The sequence below is a fragment of the Euprymna scolopes genome, chromosome 37, assembly GCF_053919585.1.
Source record: "Euprymna scolopes isolate OS-2025 chromosome 37, ASM5391958v1, whole genome shotgun sequence".
Classification (NCBI taxonomy): Eukaryota; Metazoa; Mollusca; class Cephalopoda; order Sepiida; family Sepiolidae; genus Euprymna; species Euprymna scolopes.
Window position 1 is genome coordinate 62,619,182 of NC_136518.1, and position 9,084 is coordinate 62,628,265.

A 9,084-nucleotide genomic window follows, 5' to 3' on the forward strand; every position below is an offset into this window, starting at 1 on the left:
AGGGTCAAATTTCCTTTCAAGCGGAGCTTTGCAAATCTTACAGAAACTTCTCAAATGTGGAAACAAACTAACATGAACTCTGATCGCTAACCAGCCACACAGTTATTTATTTTCCTCCTACGACAGGAATGATGTCACACAAGGGTCGGACAAAGTGGGATTTGAAGAGCCAGCACATTAGAGGAAGAGCCTTCTGGCCTACAAAAACGTGATGGGTGGGACCAGTCGGCATTCCCTAGCGGGGGTACCTCAGGCGATTAGCAATAAACTGACCTGTTCTTGAAGGGAGAAGGTGAAGCCAGGGAGGGGTGGATCTCCTAGAACAGCTCAGGACCAAAGGTATATCTCAGTCAGCAGGGAACAAGCCCTCAACAATGGCCTTGACCCTCTTGGCTTTGGTGCTAAGGGTTGAATAGAAACGAAATACAAAACTAAATGAGAAACACAGAACGAAACACGAAACTAAAAACAAGATAAAACAAAGCATCAGAAAATCTCTGCTGGTTAGTAATGACAGAATTTCTCTAAACTTACTCTATCAATTCATAAGCATATGCTCCACCTGGTGCTCCGATGCTATTACCAAGGTAACAAAGCTTTTCGACAACCTCAATAGTTTTGCCAACCAAATATACTTTTTCCACATCACAGTTCTCATCCATCTCCATTGTTTTGCAGTCCTTGTGCACAAATTAATCTTAAAATTTCTTTCCTTCTTTCTCTTAACTATAGATACAATCAGCGATATTTTTTTTCACATAGCCATAACCACTTCTTAAGGCCAAGAGGCCACTCGAGGATAAGGGTTAAAGAGTGTACAGTAGAAATTGGACAATATAGTAATCGTTAGTAATAGAAATTTGGTAAATTTGTTAACTTAAGTGGAACGGCTCATCAAGAACTTGTTTATGTTAGACTTGAAGACAGCCATATTGTAGTCAGCTGGAAAGCAGGAAAACGGACGACAATTCCACAGGCGTGCAGTTCTAAGAAAGAAGCTTTGTTAATGGAATCTACGTTTAGGTTTAGGCACAGATAACGAGTGGGGGGAATTATTGATAGTGTTTTCAGCTAGACGAGTGTTTGTGAAAGTTTGGCGAGGGGGGACCATAGACTGAAGCTCAGTCGAACACTTTCCATGAAAATAACGATACAGCAGAAACAAACTCGCAACATCTCTTCTGTGAGAGAGAGGTTGCAAGGAAGAGAAAGGGACATCTCCTACAAGGCTACGAAATCTATTTTGAACTCTATCAAGGCAGGACAAGTCCTTTCTAGCAGCTCTTGCCCAGATGTGGCAACAGTATTCCATCCTTGGACGTGCCTGGCTCTTATATAGATAGAGAATTGCATCAGCAGCGAGATATCTACTGGATCAATAGAAGGATCCCACCATTTTTCCAGTGAAATCCTTGGGCATTTCTATTTCCAAGAATTGGCCACCAGATTATCAGTCAGCTCAAAGGAAGAAACTAAATTTTATCCGTCCACTTGAAATCAAAGTTTAACTCAAGTTCCACAGTGCATGGAAAGATGTGGGCTACATGGAGTTCCGCAATTTATAGGAAGGTGTGATATACATTGCATCACCATTCCTGTGGCCGTGGCTAACTGGGTTCAAATCCAGTCATTCCACACTTATGGATGTTTGTAACCTTCAATTAGTCCCTACTGTAAATACCCAATATCTTCTAAAAGAAATTCTTGCTAGAAAGATATCAGGGGAAACGAACCCCCAACAAAAATTATCTGATTCATACGCAAGGAATGAATGATGTTCTACAACAAAAATCATTATTATCTGGTTTGGGGATTTAAGATGCAACAAGTGTCCCAGACTCCAGGGCAGATAACACTAGGCAATGTCTAATACCTACTTTCCATGCAATCTGACTCGGAGTTTATACTAGATAGAATTCTAACTAGAAAGATATCTGGAAAACGAATGCCAATAATAAACATTTGTTTCATATGAAATAATAAAAACAATGAATGATGTTGCTACTAGTGCTGCTCCTCCTAAGCCACAACAATAACAGCAGCAACCAAAGTGGCATTGTCTGCAGGGAATGGGGCTGTCACATCGCACCAATAAAGATATGGGGCTATCACATCGCACCAATAAAGATATGGGGCTATCACATCGCACCAATAAAGATATGGGGCTATCACATCGCACCAATAAAGATATGGGGCTATCACATCGCACCAATAAAGATATGGGGCTATCACATCGCACCAATAAAGATATGGGGCTATCACATCGCACCAATAAAGATATGGGGCTATCACATCGCACCAATAAAGATATGGGGCTATCACATCGCACCAATAAAGATATGGGGCTATCACATCGCACCAATAAAGATATGGGGCTATCACATCACACCAATAAAGAAATCCCTGTTATAAACTGATGGTTAGCATTTTAACAAGTGAAGCATGCATGGTCACTCCCCCCACCCCGCGAGTGCATAATGAACGAGGCATAAAAAAAATGACTAAGTTCAGCATTTGCCCCCCCCCATCATTTAGCTCCCAAAATCTCCAGCGGACATCAAATCCTGGTAAAAATGAACAAATGGTGCAGTTTAAGGCCTTAACATATGTAAATTTGAGTTCTGCACCATGCAAAAAAAAAGAAATGATTAAGTTCATCATTTGCCCCCCCCCCCTTTCGCCCCAAAAGTCGCCGAGGCTTTAAAATATTTAAATTTGTGTTCAGCACCATGCAAAACTGCTAAACAGACATACACAGAAAATTTTGGACAAATATGGTAAAATAGTCCCAAAAAATTGAGCGTTTTTATTAGCCCTAAAAGACCGCCTGCGGCACGCCCAAGAGTTACCGCAAAGTATAGACAAACAAAATTATATAGAAATCATTTAGTTACAACTTTTCAGAATGTTTTATAAAAATCCAAGGCATCATTTTTTTTAATAAGCACAAAAGTATCAATTTTAGCCATTTTAACCTGAAAGGCATGGGCAACCGGAGTTTCCCCAGAAAATCTGTTCTGTTACTTTTTTTTAATCATATCATGTTTATGCAAAAAAAATTTTTTAAATCCAAGCGTAGTTATTGAGAAAAGTGTGGAGACCTCTGTATTAAACCAACAGATCCAACCTTGCTGGAGAATATTAGGTTGTTCAGAATGTTCATGACGAATTTTAAAAGAAATGAAAAAACATGCTATTAAATATTCAATAAAATATTTTTGATATTTATGGAAATCGCCCCAAAACAAAGCATGAAGCCATTTGATGCAATGAGCTTAAAAAAAAAAAAAAAATTAAATACTACTTTGAAGTAAAATAAAAAAAAAATTAAAAAAAAAAAAAATAGCTTGCAATAAATGTTATATGAACAGATTCTGACCAAAAAAATAGCAATTCTTTCTCCTTTGTCTAAAGCATCACCAATATAATGTGAGGTCTGGTTAAATAGTCAAGAGTATACTATTCTACACTTTCCAAGTAACAGTTTCCGCTGTGAAAACTTGCTACAACGTTCAAATCCAAACTGCCCCGGTCTCCGAAGTATCAGCTTTGTTATTCCAAAACGGAAGCCTTTCATTTGCATATCAGATGACAAGATCTCAAACGTATAAAGAGAAGTAGCAGCCATTTTTTTCTTTTCTTTTCGCCTGCCAACGAACACTACAGGCTGCATACAAACAGGTTTGTACCAATTCTTTTTAAAACATTTAATCACAAGGACTGAAAGGAAAAAACAAAAAGGGGAGGAAGTGAGAGTTACAAGGTTGCCGAAAATAAAACCAAGGTCCATTGAAGAGTGAATTTTGATATGTAAAGCCTTTCTGCTATTCTCATATTGTATAACGTGCGTTATTCTTAGTCTCTTCATTTGATAGTCATTTGAAGAGTGCTCTGCCTATTTTAAAATTTGTAGCAAGATAATGACCAATTACCTACAAGGAAACACTTTAGACAAATTCTGGTTCTCCTGAGAATTCTCAAGAGTTGACGACCTAATTAATGGTAAAAAAGAAAAATATTATTTGCAATAAGAGTCTTGGGATCTATCTGATTAAATTTTCTAGGAGAATTTCATCTACATATACATATATCAGGACGTTGAGAAAGTTTGTGCCGATTTGTGTACTTAAATTTTACTAAATACCCATGAATTATACATTTGGATATTCTAAGCCTTTCTGCTAATTCTTGTATTTTGTAATGTATGTATACTAGTAATATTCACGCCAGGTGGGATAAACCAGCTTCCTCTGGAGTAGAAAGTATCAAGGGAATACTAAATTCACAAGCGGCTCGCAGTTGCATTTATATCCAGTCAAGGGAGATAATCATATTAAGTTTTCGCAGTTCTTACTATGAATGCATTTACGTCTTATATACAGCGCCTGGTATTCCTAAAAGGTCACCCATTTGGTACTGACCAGGCTCAACGTTGTTAAACTTTGATGATCTAATGAGAAGCCAGTGTGCCAACATGATTTTGCCGTTTGTGTAATGTGGGTTATTCTCAGTCAATGTCTGGATTTACTCGTTATTTGTTGACGGTGGTCTTTAACTGTTCTTCATCCTCAAGAAGGTTGGAGGTTACATCAACCAAAACACTTTGAAAATAGCCACTCAAGGTGAGAACAATAATCTAACTAATCCAAATAAAATGAAAGAAACACAATTATCTAACAGTTGAAAATAACCGCAATTTTGCATCACTCAAACTGAAAGCCGCTTTTGTGATTGAACTGTAAAGCTTTTGTTTCATGTCAGCCATTTATTCATACTCAAAACTTATTAATCGTGTGGGAGGTGACGGTGGCTAAATGGTTAATGACACGGACTGACGACCTGGGTATCCCAAGTTCGAATCCATAACAAGGCCGATAGCCATTAGTCGCATGCTCTCATGTAATGAATGAATGCGTGAATGTAGGATTGACATGAAATTCTTAAAGATAAAATAAATGACCGAAAAATGGTTTGAAATGACTTAAATAAATAGAAAGTAAATGACTTAGAATGACTTTAATGAACTGAAGGATGAATTGAATGACCTTAAGAATGACTTGAATGCTTAAAAAATAACTGGAATCCTTCAAAAACAACTTCAATGATCTGGAGAATGACTTGAATGGCTTTGAGACTGACTGGTTGTAAAGTGGGTGATCATTTTACATTAAATTAATACAGAGATAGGGTATTTATTTGCTCCCCCACCGAGCAAATTAGGCACAAGGCCGATTTTTAATGTAAGGAGTGAAGGGGAAATGGGGACCAACTCCCCAGGGAGTAGGGGAACTGGATAGTGACAATTGGTATGAAGGATTGCCCCTACATTGACCAAAGTCTTATATGTGGGGGCAACCCTACATATGGTCTTTGCTTGCAGTATCTGCCAGAACAGATGGTATTTATTTGCTCCCCCACCGAGCAAATTAGGCACAAGGCCGATTTTTAATGTGAGAAGTGAAGGGGAAATGGGGGCCAGCTCCCCGGGGAGTAGGGGAGCTGGATAGTGACAATTGGTATGAAGGGTTGCCCCTACATTGACCAAGGTCTTATATGTGAGGTTGCCCACACATATGGTCTTTGCTTGCAGTATCTGCCGGAACAGATGCTACACTTTGATCTTGGCCAAAAAAGCTAAGAACAGCATCCATTAACAATAGACAAAAGTGTTATGGACAAACCAACGGAGTGACTTAGAGTTGCTTGCACGCGACTAAAAATCACTTTTACTTTGGACGTTGGTAACTTTTATGTTGTCCATTCCGTAATCACTGATGTCTTTATAGAAAGAATTCCGACTAGAAAAATATCGGGGGGGGGGGAACAATGTCAACAATAGAATTTTTGGATTTACACAATATGATGAGGAGCATTAATGCAAAAATTTTCAACTCTAAAATTTGCTAACCAACTCTGTATTGTTGTGTCAGCTGAAGTATCTTCACTGTAAACTGCACATACCTTTTTTCTTTGCTTGCAAGACATTCTTGTTTTTATAGAAATAGAAGAGTATCAAATAGCTAAAATGAGTTTTACAATTTTCCTTTTTCAGGTTTGAAAGTTGAGTACATGCCTGACGAAGGGAAGACATCCTGAAATATAGCATCACAGATATGCCACCTGATGCAAGCAAGAACATATATATATTTTTTATATTACATGTAATGAGTGTTGGGAAGATTAATCGGAATCCAAACTTTTTTTTTGGGGGGGGGGGTATCAAAATCAGAAAAATCCGTCTATTTTCCGATGCCAAAAACGATTCATTTTTTTTTTTTTTTTTTGACTTTGTTTAAAACAAAATCTTCCACTGCTGATAGTAATAAAACATTTGATTTTAACTCATTCCTCCCACCAATGTATTTTTGTTTGAGAAAAATTGGGGAAAAAAAAAATAACTAGACACTTAAATATTTAGAGATTTATAAATTAGAATCGTTAATTGTATCGGAACCGGAAATTTAGTATGGAATCGGTAATTGTATCGAAGTCAAAAAAATTATTAGAATCGTCTCATCGCTAATTATATATATATATATATATATATAAAAGGCTCCTTCAGTCTTTAACATACGATGGATACCCACGAAGGAGTGCCTGCACGTGAAATTTTTGTGACAGGAGGTGCACAATCTCCAACCAGACCTCTCTTGAATCGACATTGTTAAATACCAGTGACAAGTGAAGTGTATGTACAGGACAACTGGAAACAAATGCCGAGATATGCAGAGAACACATACAGCGCCTAGAATTCCCAAATGGTCACCCATCTGGTATTAACCAGGCTCAACGTTGCTTAACTTCGGTGATCTGACGAGAACCGGTGTGTCAACGCAATTATGCAGTATGTGTATATTTATATATATATATATATATATATATATATATATATATATATGTGTGTATGTATGTTTGTATAATCTAATATATAAAAGGCTATATGTTTGTGTCTCGATATGAGCGGCGTTAGGGCCCTTGAATTATTGGATGTTTTACGGACCATTCTTTTATGGGTCTTTAGTCGGTTAAAAATAGTTTTTAAGGGTCAAAAATAGGTCAAAACTGAAAGAAAAAAAAAATCCTTATACATTTTGTACATTCATCTTAGTTTATTTTTAATCAATTCATATGCGTGTTACAGTGGTAACGTCACTAGCTTTGAATACTACAGCTTTTGGCCTTGGTATGTTGTACCTCCTCTCCAGAAGGTTAGACACAAAGTCAGGTGTGGATTTGATGAAAGTTTCTGTGGAACGAATTAGATTCGAACGTGGCACACCCAGTCTTTGTTTTCAGTCAGCGGCATTAACCACTCAACCATCGTCACCCTCCCAACAAAAGAATTGCGGAGGGGGGGGGGGTAGAATCGAAACTGCACACTCGATACTTTCCATCTGATACTTTCCCTACTAAACAAATCAGTGATGGCTAAACAGAAATCTAATCAGCAACCGACTGTTTCACTTAGTTTCAGTATGGTTTTTCAAACAATTATCATTAAAAATCAGTTTTTTTTAATTAATTTTTGACCCTGCATTAAGTCGATCCCTGGTGACCGGAAGTAGATATTTCTTTTTATCATAACCTGCTCGAAATCATACTGAATCGGGAAATGTAATGTTTGTTAAGTTCATCTCTAGTAATTACCGAATTTCAGTCAAGCATGCAGACAGAAATACGACATTCGTTTATATAATATAACTAGGATTGCTTATTTATTTTATCTTTTGTTGCTTTTTGTGCGGATGTTTTTTTTTTGTTGTTTTTTTAACGAAGATGTCCAGAGAGGCTTAAATATTTGTTTTTGTTGTTTGCTGTTTGACAAGGTTTTGTCTTTTTTACATGTTCTAAAATATGTCGTGTGTCTTACTTAAAAAAAAAAAAAAAAAAAAAAAAAAAAAAAAAAAAAAAAAAGATATTTGATATGGTAGCCGACAATGGATAGAAAATATGGGAAGGCAGTACGGGGTGGGGGTTAACGAAATAGTCCAATGCTGAGTTGGTCTTAAAGAACGCGGTTGATTATGAGAGGGGGATTGTAGGCAATGCTTTCCACCAGGAAATACTGAATGAAATTGATAAGAATTATTGATTTTTAAAGCACTGAAGAAGGTGTTATGGAATTGAGAGTCATTTTGTTTTACGTGCGGTAATGCTAAGATATTCATTTGAGGAGATTAAACAAGGAGTGAGAGAGAGGTATAGAGAGGAATGGAAAAAGACAAGCTTCAAGGAAGAGAGAGAGAGTGTGTGTGTGTGAAGAGGAAGGGAGAGAGAGAGAGAGTGTGTGTGTGTGAAGAGGAAGGGAGAGAGAGAGAGAGTGTGTGCGTGTGAAGAGGAAGGGAGAGAGAGAGAGAGTGTGTGCGTGTGAAGAGGAAGGGAGAGAGAGAGAGTGTGTGTGTGTGTGAAGAGGAAGGGAGAGAGAGAGAGAGTGTGTGTGTGTGAAGAGGAAGGGAGAGAGAGAGAGAGAGTGTGTGTGTGTGAAGAGGAAGGGAGAGAGAGAGAGAGTGTGTGTGTGTGTGAAGAGGAAGGAAGAGAGAGAGAGAGTGTGTGTGTGAAGAGGAAGGGAGAGAGAGAGAGAGTGTGTGTGTGTGTGTGTGAAGAGAGAGAGAGAGTGTGTGTGTGTGTGTGTGTGAAGAGAGGAGAGAGAGAGTGTGTGTGTGTGTGTGTGAAGAGAGAGAGAGAGAGAGTGTGTGTGTGTGTGTGTGAAGAGAGAGAGAGAGAGTGTGTGTGTGTGTGAAGAGAGAGAGAGAGAGTGTGTGTGTGTGAAGAGAGAGAGAGAGAGTGTGTGTGTGTGAAGAGAGAGAGAGAGAGTGTGTGTGTGTGAAGAGAGAGAGAGAGAGAGTGTGTGTGTGTGTGAAGAGAGAGAGTGTGTGTGTGTGTGTGTGTGAAGAGAGAGAGTGTGTGTGTGTGTGTGTGTGTGTGAGAGAGAGTGTGTGTGTGTGTGTGTGTGGGTGGGAGTGTGTGTGTGTGTGTGTGTGTGTGTGAAGAGAGAGTGTGTGTGTGTGTGTGTGAAGAGAGAGTGTGTGTGTGTGTGTGAAGAGAGAGTGTGTGTGTGTGTGTGAAGAGAGAGTGTGTGTGTGT

General features: G+C 38.3%; 1 protein-coding gene and 1 pseudogene across 1 annotated transcript in view; both read right to left on the reverse strand.

Annotated features, from left to right (window-relative positions):
• LOC145261208 (D-glucuronyl C5-epimerase-like) overlaps nt 1-9,084 on the reverse strand; it is a 366,752-nt gene that overhangs the window by 293,823 nt on the left and 63,845 nt on the right. The gene's annotated exons all lie outside the window — the stretch shown is intronic.
• LOC145261438 (5S ribosomal RNA) lies at nt 6,734-6,850 on the reverse strand (annotated as a pseudogene).